General features: G+C 38.4%; 1 protein-coding gene across 18 annotated transcripts in view; it reads left to right on the plus strand.

Annotated features, from left to right (window-relative positions):
• Positions 1-14,229, plus strand: part of LOC131426206 (tropomodulin) — a 147,466-nt gene that overhangs the window by 27,146 nt on the left and 106,091 nt on the right. Inside the window, exon 1 of one of the 18 annotated variants that reach the window (XM_058588770.1) lies at positions 10,140-10,429. The exons of the other annotated variants lie outside the window; for them this stretch is intronic. The gene's annotated coding sequence lies outside the window, so the exon portion shown is untranslated. Of the gene's footprint in view, positions 1-10,139; positions 10,430-14,229 lie in introns of those variants that run through there. 18 annotated transcript variants of the gene reach the window in all.

The following is a 14,229-nucleotide window of genomic DNA, read 5'->3' on the forward strand; positions in this document are numbered from 1 at the left end:
GTCCCAACCCTGAAAGAAGTCCAACATAAATGTCAGTTTACATCGAAATTCAAACCCTTATCAAATTCCTAAGTCCTTGCCCAAAACCAAATCAAATCCAAGTCCAAGTCAAGTCCCTGTCCAAGTCAGTCCTTGTCCATGTCTAAGTCTAATTCTAAGTCCGAGTTCAAGTCCCAGTCCATGTCCATATCCAAGTATAAGTCCAAATCCAATTCAAAGTTCCAACTTGAGCTCAAGGTCTAGTTCAAGTTCAAGTCCAAGTCCAAGTCCAAGTCCAAGTCCTAGTCTAAGTCCTTGTCCACGACTGCATTTAAGTTCAAGTCCCAGTTCAAGTCCAAGTTCAAATCCAAGTCCCAGTTTAAGTCTTTGTCCATGTCCATATCCAAGTTCAAGTTCAAGTTCAAGTCCAAGTTCCAGTCCAAGTCCAAATCCTATTCCAAGTTCAAGTCCATGTTCGAGTTCTACCTCAAGTTCTTGTTCAAGTCCAAATGCAGCTTCAAGTTCAAAACCAAGTCCAAGTTCAAGTCCATGTCCAATTCTAAATCTAATTTCAATCCCAAATCCAAGTCAGAGTCCCAACCTTAGATCAAGTCCAACATAAATGTCGAGTCCTAGTTTAAATCCACATTCAAGCCCATATCCAATTCCTAAGTCCTTGTCTATGTCCGAATACAAGTCCAAGTACAAGTCCAAGCCCGAATCCAGATTCAAATCAAAGTGCCAGTCCTAGATCAAGTCTATGATCAAGATCAAGTCCAAATCTAATTCCAAGTTCATGTCCAAGTCCAAAACCAAATTCAAGTCCAAATCCAAATCAAGTCCTTGTCCATGTCTAAGTCTAATTTCAATTCCTAGCCTAAGTCCAAATCCACGTCCGTGTTCAAGTCCAAGCTCAATCCAAAACCAAGTTTTAGTCCATGTCCATATCTAAGTACAAGTTTAAATCCAATTTAAAGTTTCAGCTTGAGCTTAAGGTCCAGTTCAAGTTCAAGTCCAAGTGCTAGTTCAAGTCCTTGTCCACGACTGCATTTAAATTCCAGTCCCAGTCCGAGTTCAAATCCAAGTCCCAGTTTACGTCCTTGTCTATGTCCAACTCCAAGTTCAAGTCCAAGTCCAAATCCAAATCCTACTTCCAGTTCAAGTCAATGTTCGAGTTTCACCTCAAGTTCTAGTCCATGTCCATATCCATATAGTTCTAGTTCAAGTCCAAATCCAACTTCAAGTTCAAGCCCAAATTTAAGTCCTTGTCTACGTCCATATTTAAGTTCAAGTTCAAGTCCAAATCTAAGTCCCGATTTAAGTCCTTGTTCATGTGCATGTCCACATCCAAGTTCAAGACCGAATCCAAGTTCAAGTCCCAGGCCAAGTCTAAATCCTATTCCAAGTTCAAGTCAATCTACGAGTTCAATCTAAAGTTCTACTTCAAGCCCAAATCTAACTTCAAGTCCAAGTCCATGTCCATATCCAAGTCCAAATCCAAGTCAAAGTTCCAGATTGATCTAAATGTCTAGTTTAAGTTCAAGTCCTAGTCTAAGTTCAAGTCGAGGTCCTTGTTCAGGTTCATATTTAAGTTCAAGTCCAAGTCCAAGTCGTAGTCCAAGTCCGAGTTCAAGTCCGATTCAAGTCCCGATTTAAGTCCTTGACTATGTCGATGATCATATCCAAGTTCAAATCCAAACCCATGCCCCAGTTCAAGTCTAAGTCCTATTCCAAGTTCAACTCAATGTTGGAGTTCATATCCATATCCGAATTCAAGTCCCAGTCCAAGTATCAGTAATCTCAGTTCTGGCCCGAGTTTCAACTCAAAATCCAAGTTCAAGAACAATGTTCGAGTTCCACCTCAAGTTCTAGTTGAAATACAAATTCAAGTCCAAGTTCCTAGTCCAAGTCGAGAGCTTAACTTAAATCTAAGTCCGAATCATCTACCAAATTCAAGTGCAAATTCAAGGTACCTTCAAGGTTAAGTAAAAATTTAAGTTCTGGGCCGAGTTCGACGTTCAAGATCTAATCCTAATTCAAATCCAACTCCAAATTCGGTGACGTAGTTCGAGTCACCCAATGACCAATCGGAAGCAGCTTTCTGTCGTATTAACCTGTAACCGCTTCGGCATTTGCCTTACCTTAGTAAGATTCGAACGAACGGCAGTTAACGAATAAGAACGAAGCAGTGAAACCGTATTAGTCAATCTGCGCCCGACTAACCGATAAATATTAACAAATCTTACTTGTCCCAACATAGTAGGGATCTTCAACAAATCTTTATATTTATTTATGAAATTGATAAGTGATAGATAAATCAAACTAACGCGGCTGAAGGTCGCAAGCGCACTGGCTATCCATCGAATAGAAGCATCCGATTACTGCAAGGAGGGCAGACACTCCACCGAAATCACATTTGTTTAGGTTTATTCGTTTAGTCCGGTTTACCCAAATGCTAGTGCGTTTGACTAAATTTATTTCGAACGAACGACAGCGGGGAGTTCGGATAGCTGGAATATACCCTGTTAATCACATCAACAATTCGAAAATTGACATACGATTCGGCGTTCAACATGAAATTTAAAATTGGGATCCTATGAGATGTAAAATCGACGCCTCACAACTGTTTGATTTTTCTCTCAAAGGAATTATCTTGTCAGTATTGCTGTAATTCGCACCATGGGTAATTCTTGGGTTGGTCATTTTTTTTTTTTGCTCTCGCAAGTGCCGCTTTTTTAATGTAAATGTGTAACGACGCAGTATTTAAAACAAAGTCTTGTCATCCAAACAAGTCATTTTTAATAACTTCAAATTGAACAAAACCTCATCAATCCAAAATTTTAACCAATGCAGCATAACTTGCTATTCAATAGATACAATTTTCTTTGTAATATATTTTCATATGAAGGTTATGGAAACTATCGGGACCATTTTTACTTATAATTAGTCTACTGAACAGAACCCTAAAATCGAGTTCTGCAAGACTAGACAGTTTCTGGTTCCACTGAATGTTTACATCAAAATAACACAGTTCTTAATTTTTAAACCCGGCGATAAGACTACAATTAGGTTAAAACCGGGTCTAAATAAATCTTTTAAACTTAACTTCTTAATTTAAGATGCAGTGAAGATTAATTTCCTTTTTTCCGAAAGTCGTCAGCAGACTTGCTATTATCGAAAAAATGTGTCTCTTGACAGTCGCATATAAACTCTTGAGAAACCGTACGATTTTAATACTGATAATAACTGAAAAGCCGGTCGTTTCACTTTCATTCGAAAACAAAATCGGTGGATTTGATGCATATGTTCTGGGAAAAAATTTATGGTGACAGCCGGTCAGTCAAAACTGACGATCGTTGACAGTTTCAACATAATAGTAGCTACTCAATCGAAACGCATCATTTTTTGCTGTTTAGCAATATCTGCTTACGTCCTCTAATTGATGAGAATGACTTGAAAAAATCATAAATTGTCGTAAAACTTACCGAAACCGAAAAACAAAACTACACTCCGACTATTATTCTGGTCAGGGCCCATCGGAATTGCGGCCGGGATTTTCAAGATTCTTTACGATGTTTATGAAGCAACCACCGCTCAACCGCTCGACAGCAGCTCTTTTGGGCGGGCGGACGGTCTTTCGCGAACACACTGACGGAGAATGTGAATTGTAAACACAGCAAACGCGTTTGGGAACTGTTTGACTTAACCCAATTTCTACTGGCTGCCTGCCTGTGCAACAGGGCATCAATGAATCACCCTGAAAAATCGTTGTTGTTTTGACACCGAAGATTACACACACACCCCTCCGAAGTTTTTATAACAATTCTGCAATCGATGCCGTGGTGGTCTTGGTCGTTGTAGATTTGCTGGCTCATCAAAATTTCAGAACAATTATTATTCGCTAGTGTCCATTTGGTTGGATATTAATATTCGAGAGTAGTAAGCGGCAGTCTTCTTACTGTTTGCCTTTCTCTCTAGAGAGGAAATAGAATTGCTTCTCGAAGATGGGTGATCCGATTTCAACAAACTTAAACACTTTTTATATTGTTAGTCAAGTTCGAAGATCAAGCTGCTGTCACTTTCCGTATTCCCGTGGATATAATGGTATAAGTGGTGTAAACGACATAGCCTACTTTTCCAACAAGCTTTGGTTCGTTCGCAAGCTACTATTGGGCCATTGGTCAAATTTGAAGATCAAATGACTGTCAGCTCCGATTTCGCAGATATAATGATATAAGTGACGTAAACGACAAAGCTCATTCCCGCTGAATTTTCTCGGATATGGAGGACCGATTCTATTACTTTTAGGCTCGTTCGAGATTTATATTAGGTTGTAGGTAGAGTTCGAGGATCAAATGGTTGGCAGTTCAAGTTTCGGAGATATTATCGTATAACTGACGTAACCGACAAATCAATGTGAAAAATCAAGTACAAATGTAGTATTGCTTGTATTAATTTGTATTAAAAATAAGCCCGAATTATTGTCAAAATTTGTCTTTATATAAAAGACAAAACACGTTGCAAAGAGTTTTTTTATACAATAATATAATATAATATTAAGGCACACTTCTTAAGTTCTAAGATGCCAAGGGTATTTCCTAATCTTAATTATCGTCTAACTTAAAACTAGAATAGTATCATCATGTAATGTGGTATCGGGATCGCGGATTCTCGAGAATCCAGCCAGCTGGATATCGGTAGTGGCCGGTGAATTGAATTTAGCATGAGAGTCTTCCAGATGGCGTTGGTTATTATCTATGTTGGACGCATTCTTCGGTTCGTGTGGATCCGCGGGAAACATTTCAAAGAGGTTGTGTCAGTGACAAAAGAAAGAAATCATCACACCACTAGGTGGATTAAGAATAGGTTCTAAAAAAAGTTTACTGAAATGCATTCTCAGCTAGTGAATACGAATAAAACTGATTCAATTGATCTCTTTCCGCAGATTTGTTCATTTTAAGGGAAGAAAATATCATAATGAGTTCTTTCGGATCGACTGATTGGTCTTAAAAAGTACCGAATCGTTCAATTTCTTCTCCTAACTGTGGAATTTCTGTTGCTTCTTACTGTGAAATGGTACTTCCTATACCAACATTACAATTCTTCATCTAAAGAACCTATTCGTGGTGACTCACAGTTGCTTATCTCGATGCTAGATTAATGGCTTCTTTGAATCTGAGCAAAGCGTCCTTCCAAAATAAGCGTTGATACTTAACAAAGTCAACTAACTTTCCAGTAAATTTCATTCAGAGATGATTAGAAAATCTATTTCGGAAGGTTTATTTAGGAAATATTCTTCAAAAAAACGAAAATTATTTCATCTATTATTTAAAGAATTCGACCACCATCATTTAATTCAATTTGTTTAAAATAAATGTTTATACAAGTTTAAGACAATTGTTTAATTCGGGAAAATGGCTCTTTCGTTGAAATTACTTCAATTCGTTGAGATTAATTCAAAATTATGCCAAACAAGTGAAACTGAAACTTGGACCAAACAACGACCGTGCAAAGTCTGAGCATGTATGGAGATTCCATTCAATTGGGTTGTTTTCTGTGTTGCGTAGTTGAAATGAAAAAACCGATTTTGCTTAAAAAAGGTGCGGGTTCGAGTTGACGTAACTGTGGAAACTTTTTTTTGCAATTTGTTTTTCCAAAAATAAATTGTTTGTAATTTGTTTTCAAAAATTTTTTTTGGAAATTCTCAGACTCTAAATTGGAAGTGGGCATCCAAAAAGACTATTTTAATAAAAAAAATTGCATAACGTTGAAAATTCACATAGAAAACCGCAAAACTTTGAAAATTCACAAAAAAAAAACTCGCACAAAAGTGTAGCACCAAGATTCTTTTTTAGTTTACTACCAAGAATTGAATTTCCAAGATGTGTGTTGGGAATCAATTTTGTTTTTCCATTTTCTGTCACGCTGCAAAGGAAGATTTTTTTTAGATGAAAATTGACAGTTGTTTCTGAAAGAAAAACGTTACCAAATCGCGGTTCCTGGAACTGTCCGGAAGAAAAAACTGTCCAAATTTGACAAGAAGTTTCCGGCATGGCAAGCGATGTGTGGTTGTGACAGAATGGATAAGTCCTTCATCGAGCCTTCGACTTCCAAGAGTGAATGCCTCCCGAAACAGCTCCTGCCCATTCCGAGGCCCGACAGAGGCCATACGTTATACATGCTAGAAACAAAATTCACATTTCACGTCACAAATCCTTGCTATGCTTGTTGATTTTTCGTGAAATCCCCTGAAAATTGCCTTACATTTTAGAAAACGGCTGAGGAATTCCGATAATTTTGACCTCATTTCGATCGTTACAAATTTTCATAATTTTCTTTTGAAAAAAAAGTGCCTCTAAGTCCCATCAAATCTCATAAACGTTGTTTTAAATGATTTAAAAGTGGGGATTACAGTGTGTAAAAAAAAGAACGCACAGGTCAATCCCATAAACTTGAAGATGCAAAATTGTTGAACTAAAACATTACCTAAACTCGTCAGAGGAATGATTAAGATGGTGAGAAAATGGGTTCTTTGTGAGGTGAATAACGGACGGTAGCAAAATTTTGACATATCGGCACGAAACGAACGATTTTCAGCTCCGGATCGTGACGGTGGCTGAAAAAAGAACTTATTTTGATAATCTCAAGTGCAGAAAATCATGGGTCGACGTTTACTTTTGGTAGGATCCAAATTGTGTCTGGTACTATGAGCTTCTCAAATCAGAGGAAACTTTATATACTAATCGCTACCGACCGCAAATTATGAAATTGAACCACACTCTTAGAAAAATTGAGAATTAAACATGACTTAAATCCAAGCATACTAGCATTGTTCTAGCCGGTGACAGATCATAACCTATAAAATTAAATTTTACATTAGTTCCGATGTAAAATTCAGATAAATCAGCTCTAAAGTCAGTAGCAAGATTCAGTTTTGCATGCTTTGGGTTGTAAATTTAGATGAATTGTGACGCTCCTTTTATGTGCATCTATCGAGACGTAAACTTACATGATTTTTCTTATAAGTTAGCATTCATTGTTCGAAAAACGACCAGAATGCCTTCACAATACATGAGAGTCATTTTGCAGCACTACAACGGCCCGGTATACACAGCGGAAGCGACCAAGAATATCATTTTTGAACTCAGATGACAATTTTTGCCCCAATCGCCCGTCATACACTCCCGAATAGGCGCCTTCCGACTATCATTCGTTTCAATTGACTTGTAGAGAAGAACTTCACTGATTGGGTAGATGTGAAAACCTGGTAATGTTGACGAGATAATCGGGGGTTTCGGAATAGTTTCAAGTTCGATTTCCGAATGTTTTTGTCTTTCTCATATAGAAAAAATTCGAAAAACCAACTTTTGAGCCAAGGCCCGCAAGGCCAAGTGTCTTATGCCATTCGACTAAGTTCATGTAGTACGCAAAATGTCTGTATGTGTGGATGTGTTTGTTTGTGCACTCACTTTTCTCGGAGATGGCAGAACCGGATTTCATAAACTTAGATTCAAATAAGTTCATGAGGCACCCATTTTCTCACCTTTTTATGATTCCCACCATGAGTAAACGATCCGAAAAGGCTTGGCAACTTACGTTATTCCATTCCGCCATTTGTCTTTGAGTTTGGGTAATGTTTTCGTTCAATAATTCTTCATCTTCAAGTTTATAGGGTAAATGGCCTGTGCTTTCTTTGTCTTTCACACTGAAAAATTCCTGATTTCCATCCAGATCCGACTTCCAATTCCGGATTTAAGAGATAAAATTCGCAAAATAACTACGCACCTACTTCTTTAGGAAATGAAAGCTTTCAGCCTCATGAAAAATTGGTTCCGATTTCCGGTTTCGGAATTGCAGGGTTACAAGTGTAAAATTTCAATTTCATATTATTTTCGCACTTTTCTCAAAGATGGCGTGATAGGTTTTAATGAAAGGTCTGATAGACCCATACAAAACTCGTGGAACTTCATTCGAATCCGATTTCTCATTCCGGAATTACAATGCCGTCTATCTGAGCGGCAAAGCAAAAAACGTTAAAAAAAGACGGGTGGGTAATGTCAGAGACATAACTGGATGACGTGAATACGTTTAAACTGACATGCTTTTGCACACTTAGGAATTTTTTTCTTTTGTTTAAGCGAATTCTATACCTTATTATTATAAACAAGATAAACAAACATAAAAGAAATATATTTATGTCGAATCTTACCAAAAATTTGGAATAATTGCATTTTCATGATACTGTAAGTAAAATGATGACAACGATCGACGTATAACATGTAAAATATCCAATGAAAATTGGATAAAATATATTTGGAAAATTGTTGTATTGGAAACATATAGCAATGCATGGGTCATAAATTAAAAATAAGAGGAAACAATATAACAAAATTTCTTAGAATCTGCTTGGTTTTTGGCTGTTTGAATTAGAAATATATTTAGGAAAGGCGCCCCATATTAAAGTAAATCGTATTCACGACAAAAATCTAAACTAGACTCATAGCTATTCCAATCGACAGTTATCATCATTGGACTGCCAAACGAACCGATTCCGGCTATCCTGGTTTTCGATCCTGGAAGCACCAGAAATAGTGGTCGTATATTCCAAAATATAACTCACTTAGATCGGAAATGGCTTGACAGATTTTTGCAAACTTAGGTTTCAATAAAAAGTTACCTTCGCATCTCCGGAATTTTGTTCATATGCGACTCCTGGCTCCGGAATTACACGATGACAGATGTATAAAATTTCAATTCGTCGTTTAAAGTACGATGCCAACATCGTTAAAAATCTTCCGAATTAGTTTTTTCATAGTAAAATATAAAAATAATCGGAATTATGAAGTTGAGCGGTTTTTTACACGGATTTTTGAAGCTACGCGGTCCGGTTTTCTTAGAAATACATAAAACATCGAGTCTGATTTTTTTTAAAGTCAAATATGATTTTTGATTTTTTTCTCGTCAAAAAAAAATTTCAGATCGCACCAAATCTCGACGTTAAATGCAATTTTTAAGTAATTTGGCTTAAAAAAATTTCTATTTTGGAAATCTCAGAATTTTTCCAAGTTCCAGAGTCGATTCTTATTAAAAAATTCCGAGATTACACCAGATATGAAATTTTCATGCAATTCTAAGACATTCGGCGTCAGAAAAAATTTCTTTAGTTTGCGGTGTTTTTTACACGGTTATCTGTGCGACTAACTAAGCCTATTCCTTCATACGTTATGCCCATCAGGGTGATCCATACTATAACAAATACCATGGTAACATATGAGAACCAGATTTCGTCTCTGTCACAAAGCAGAGAAAGAATAATTTAGAAATCTGCTGTTTTCAAAATTAACAAATAAAACATTCAAGCAGGATTTTACTGTTGAACCAGTCCTAATCGGAAAATGACTGTTCTCAGTTGCTTCGAGATCTCAGGAACCGAGAACAAAGATCAAATAGACCGGGAATGGAATGAATCATCCGGCAACATTTGTTGTAAAGATACGAAAACGATAGTTGTTGACAGAAACTTTACATTTACATAGGTCGGTTAGGTATTTATTACTTGCTTCCCACCCCAACTAATTCCAATCCTACGTATGCCAAGTCTTTTCTCCAGGCACTTCGCTGGTAAAGGAAACAGAAAAAAAACCACACGCCGATATCTTGGCGCATCGACCGACCTGGTTCTGAACTGGAAAAAAAAATCATCAGACGTTCCGAAAAAACTGCTCTGCACTTTCATCGGATAAAGCCGTGGAAAATAAAGAAAACAAACAGCCGAACCCCGCACTTCGTCACCTCACTGAGCCGGCTCCAAAAGGAAACATAAATATGAAAACTGCTCTTCTGGTGGCCAATCGGAGGCGACGGTGTCGGAGACGGGGCGGTCGATGCCGGCTGATATAATATACGATCGCAACACGGCAGAAACGGTGAAAATCTTGGTTGGAAAACCTCTCAATTTTTCGGCCCCGTGGGTAATATTTAACGTCGCAGCACCGCACCGCCTCCTCCCGCCTGTTCTTGCTTCCTTCCGTCCAGTTCGTGTGGCCAGGGATCACCGCGCTGGTCCCGCTGAGACGATGAGTTCAGTGAGTCTCAGAGAGTTCCCAGTTGTTGCAGGTTTTTTGGAAAATCAGTCCGCGGAACTTCAGTCGCTGTCGGGGGACGAACCGGTGCAGTTCGGACCAGTGTGTCGCATTACCGATTACCACTCACACACACACCGCGTCGAAAACCGTAACCGAAAACCGAGAATCGAAACCACGAGTTCGAGTTCGCCGATTGCCGTGTTACGATCGGAACCGCGAATACACGTGTCACGAAGGGCGGATTGCAAAGTGCGTTTTTTTTTATTTTATGGAAGATTAATGACCCAACAGCTGCCCCCGTTGGAACATTTCGTGACAAGAAACAAACAAAGCGAAGTGGATTAACTGGTCGTCGGGAGAGCTGGGTACGACCGTTCGGATTATGGTTGACGGTGAAGAAGACGGTTTCTCCGATGGTTTGAAATGTGAGAAGCTGTCTTCGGGCTTTGTGTTTGCTGGTTCACGAGGAAGCTGGTCCGCCGAGACTGGCAATTTTTCAAACCCAAAACGTAGTGGATTTGCTTGAGGGGCCGGTGCGAATATTCGCACCGATTCTTCGCTGTCTAAATGGGTCCTGTGATTTCCGCGAGAACAACGAAGTAATACCGAGATAATTTATCACTTGATTTGTCTGCTCTGAACTGTTGTGTGTTGTTATTCCGTGCCGTCGGGAAACGGGAGCAGGAATGAGAAGGAATCGAAGGGAACCAGAAATCGCGAGTACCAGTAAAAACCCGAGTCCGACGGTCTGAAGTGTGAAAATTGTGGTGCGCACTCTGCTGCTGAATATTGTTGTCCGATGATAGATTTACTCGACCTGACGTGCGAGGTTCCACTCGGTTGCCTTGAGATTGAACTTTGGCTGCTGTTTGCCGGGAAAAACAGTTGGAACAGTTGGTGAATGGAAGGGAGCCAGTTTCTCAGTTTTCTGAAAATCTAAACTCACACGTGTGAGTGTATGCTAGTCGGTTTTTGACCCTCTGTCAGTCATTATTTCTTCGGTGTGGAGCACTTTAGAAAAAGGGTTCCATGTTTGAAAAAAGGAATGCACGAACAGTACTTCTCTTTTCGAAAAGCAGTCTTTAGAAGAGATTTGAAATGTGCATATGAATAACGAAACGAACAAGGAAACTTATTCGAGCATCAAATGTTTCTGTTTCTAGACTCAATGTTATATTGAAAAGCTGCTAACTAGGAAGAAAGAAGGAAGAACAACAAAATAGATAATATTGCGACAGCGATTATTAAATAAATAATAGAATGAAATATTTCTTCTAAAAATATTTGAAAAACAAAAGGCAAAACTGATCATCTTAAAATTGTAAGAACATTATCAATACCGGTATCTCAGGAATGTCAATCATACCAAAAGACTAAATAAATCCAAATATAATTTTGCAAAAAAGTACAAAAAATTTGAACACGAAAAAATAAAAATTGACAAAAATACTGAAATATCCTGAGATGCTATGTTCTCAAAAATGCGAATACCATTTAAAATTTCAAAATACTAGAAAATAATATCAACACTGGACAGATTAAATTTGGAATAAAACAATTTAATTGTGCATTAGTCATCATAAAAATAATTACAGTTAATTAAGCTGCATGAAGAAACTACGAACTTTTTAATTTACTCTAGCCGTTAGGGCCTGTGCAGACTTCTGTGCAACCGATTTAGCAGCTTTTGTCCAAGATTTACGACATTTTTCTATAGTTGTAGCTTGAATAGATCGCGACTCCTTACAGTTAGGTGGATTTACCTCTTCCGGTTCAACATTCCATTCGCTTTATACCATACCAAAACATGTGGCACGTAGTGATAAGATACCAAATCATACCGTCATGGCTGCGTAGGAATGGTAACAATCGCTTCTTCAAGCATTCTTTACGGTAAAATTTCTTGTTTGCCGTTCCAGTAGTGATGAAACTTCGGTTTGCTCGACCACAGCTGCATATTGCTTGCCAAACCAATTATTTTTTGGGAAACTTGGCCTTTTTATTCGCTCTGAAATGCTCCTCTACGCCGTTCCGTTGCATGGTAGTATAAAAATACATTCCGGGAAGCTGCCTGATTTCATAGTCCATTATCACGCAGGAAAACTTCGTCAAAAATCTGCGATACGACTAGCGAGCCCGGGTTAAGGCAATCACATTCTGCTGTTCTTTACGTTTTGTCTTAGACTCGTCAGTGCAGAGCAGTTCAATTTGAACTGCTAAGCAGACGTAAAGTTAATGCTATTTGCAAAACACTTATATATTTGGTACCGAAGTGCCACGTCTTTCCTGACGTGCCGAACGAAAACGTTGTTTTCGGCTTATTCTGGCCGATGCAGGTGTGGTCATTTAGGAGTTAGCCTATGTTTGTGCTTAGGGTACATAACCGTTTTTACTATTCTTTACGTTTCGTTTCGTAAAAATCTCACCGTTTTGATTCCTCAAATCATGCGTTAGATCACTGTGTCGGAAGGATCCTGAGATGAGTGAAGCCGCTGATGGTATTTCTTCTAAATCATATCTCGATGTGGCTAGCGGTATTATTTCCCGATGTTACTGGTGAAACTGTCGTACAATCTGGCATCTCGTGTTTGCTAGGAGCTAATTGTTGTGCACATTCAATCGCCATAAATCACTAATATGCATTATAGTGTTCATGGTAACTGCGCACTGCTTGGAAGAATTCAATCATAGTATCTTGGGTTTTGGTACCTCATGTGTACCGGTTTGTTCTAAAGTGTTGACGGGTTTAACAAGCAGGATTTGTAACTAACGTCAACCATACTCAAATATTAGTATTCAAATCTAATTTTGAAAATTGCATTTTTAATGTATCCATGTGTTTCGAAATTCTCAAGTATGTTTGTTTGTTTGTTTCGATTATAGAGGTTTTAACCTTAAGGTCATTCGCCTCTTCGGGCCAGAAAAACTTTCTGACCCTATGTGCGGGGTTGGGAATCGAACTCAGGTGGGCTGCGTGAAAGGCATCGACTTACCCGTTACGCTACACCCGTCCCCTAAATTCTCAAGTAATTTCTCATGGTCTAAATTTAAAGTACAATATTAAGCGTTGTTCTAATGGATAACTGCGATTGTAGGAAAGTTCATCGATAAAACGAGTGTGGATAGGTTTGTAACAATTTTGTTTATGGTTTCTAGCCGTCGCAGTAACAACTATTATCAATAGTGATATGAAAGTTCTGTACAACTGCAATCATTCTTCAATTTTCTCCTTTTTAGAGATGTTGTTTCTCGTTGTTATCAGTGTGATTTCTATAAGCCATAATCAGTGTGATTTCCATTTCTCATATAGAAAGATTATGCAATCACTGTGAAAACCGACTTTTAAGGCCGAGTGTCATATACCATTCGACTCAATTCGTCGAGTACGCAAAATGTCTGTGTGTGTGGTGTATGTAACATTTTCTTGCACTCACTTTTCACGGAGATGGCTTAATCAATTTTCATGGACTTAGATTTAAATGAAAGGTCTTGTAACCCCACATAAAGTTCTTGAATTTTCTTTGAATCCGACTGCTGGTTTCGGAATTACAGGGTGATAACAGTTCGGCTGAAAAGTTCGTATCGTTTAATAGAAACACACATTTTTTTGCCAAAATTCGTTTTTATTATTCAACATAATTGCCATCAGAGGCGATACAGCGATTATAGCGATCTTCCAACTTTTCGATACCATTTTTGTAGTACGATTTGTCCTTTGCCTCAAAATAGGCCTCAGTTTCAGCGATTACCTCTTCATTGCTGCCGCTAAATTTTTTACCAGCGAGCATTCACTTGAGGTCTGAGAACAGGAAAAAGTCACTGGGGGCCAAATCAGGAGAATACGGTGGATGAGGGAGCAATTCGAAGCCCAATTCGTTCAATTTCAGCATGGTTTTCATCGACTTGTGACACGGTGCATTGTCTTGATGAAACAAAACTTTTTTCTTCTTCAAATGAGGCCGTTTTTTTTAAATTTCGTCCTTCAAACGCTCTAATAACGCTATATAATAGTCATTGTTGATGGTTTTTCCCTTTTCAAGGTAGTCGATGAAAATTATACCATGCGAATCCCAAAATACAGACGCCATAACCTTACTGGCCGATTGATGAGTCTTTTCATGCTTTGGGTTCGGTTCATCGCGTGCAGTCCACTCAGCTGACTGTC

The sequence above is a fragment of the Malaya genurostris genome, chromosome 1, assembly GCF_030247185.1.
Source record: "Malaya genurostris strain Urasoe2022 chromosome 1, Malgen_1.1, whole genome shotgun sequence".
NCBI classification, from domain to species: domain Eukaryota; kingdom Metazoa; phylum Arthropoda; class Insecta; order Diptera; family Culicidae; genus Malaya; species Malaya genurostris.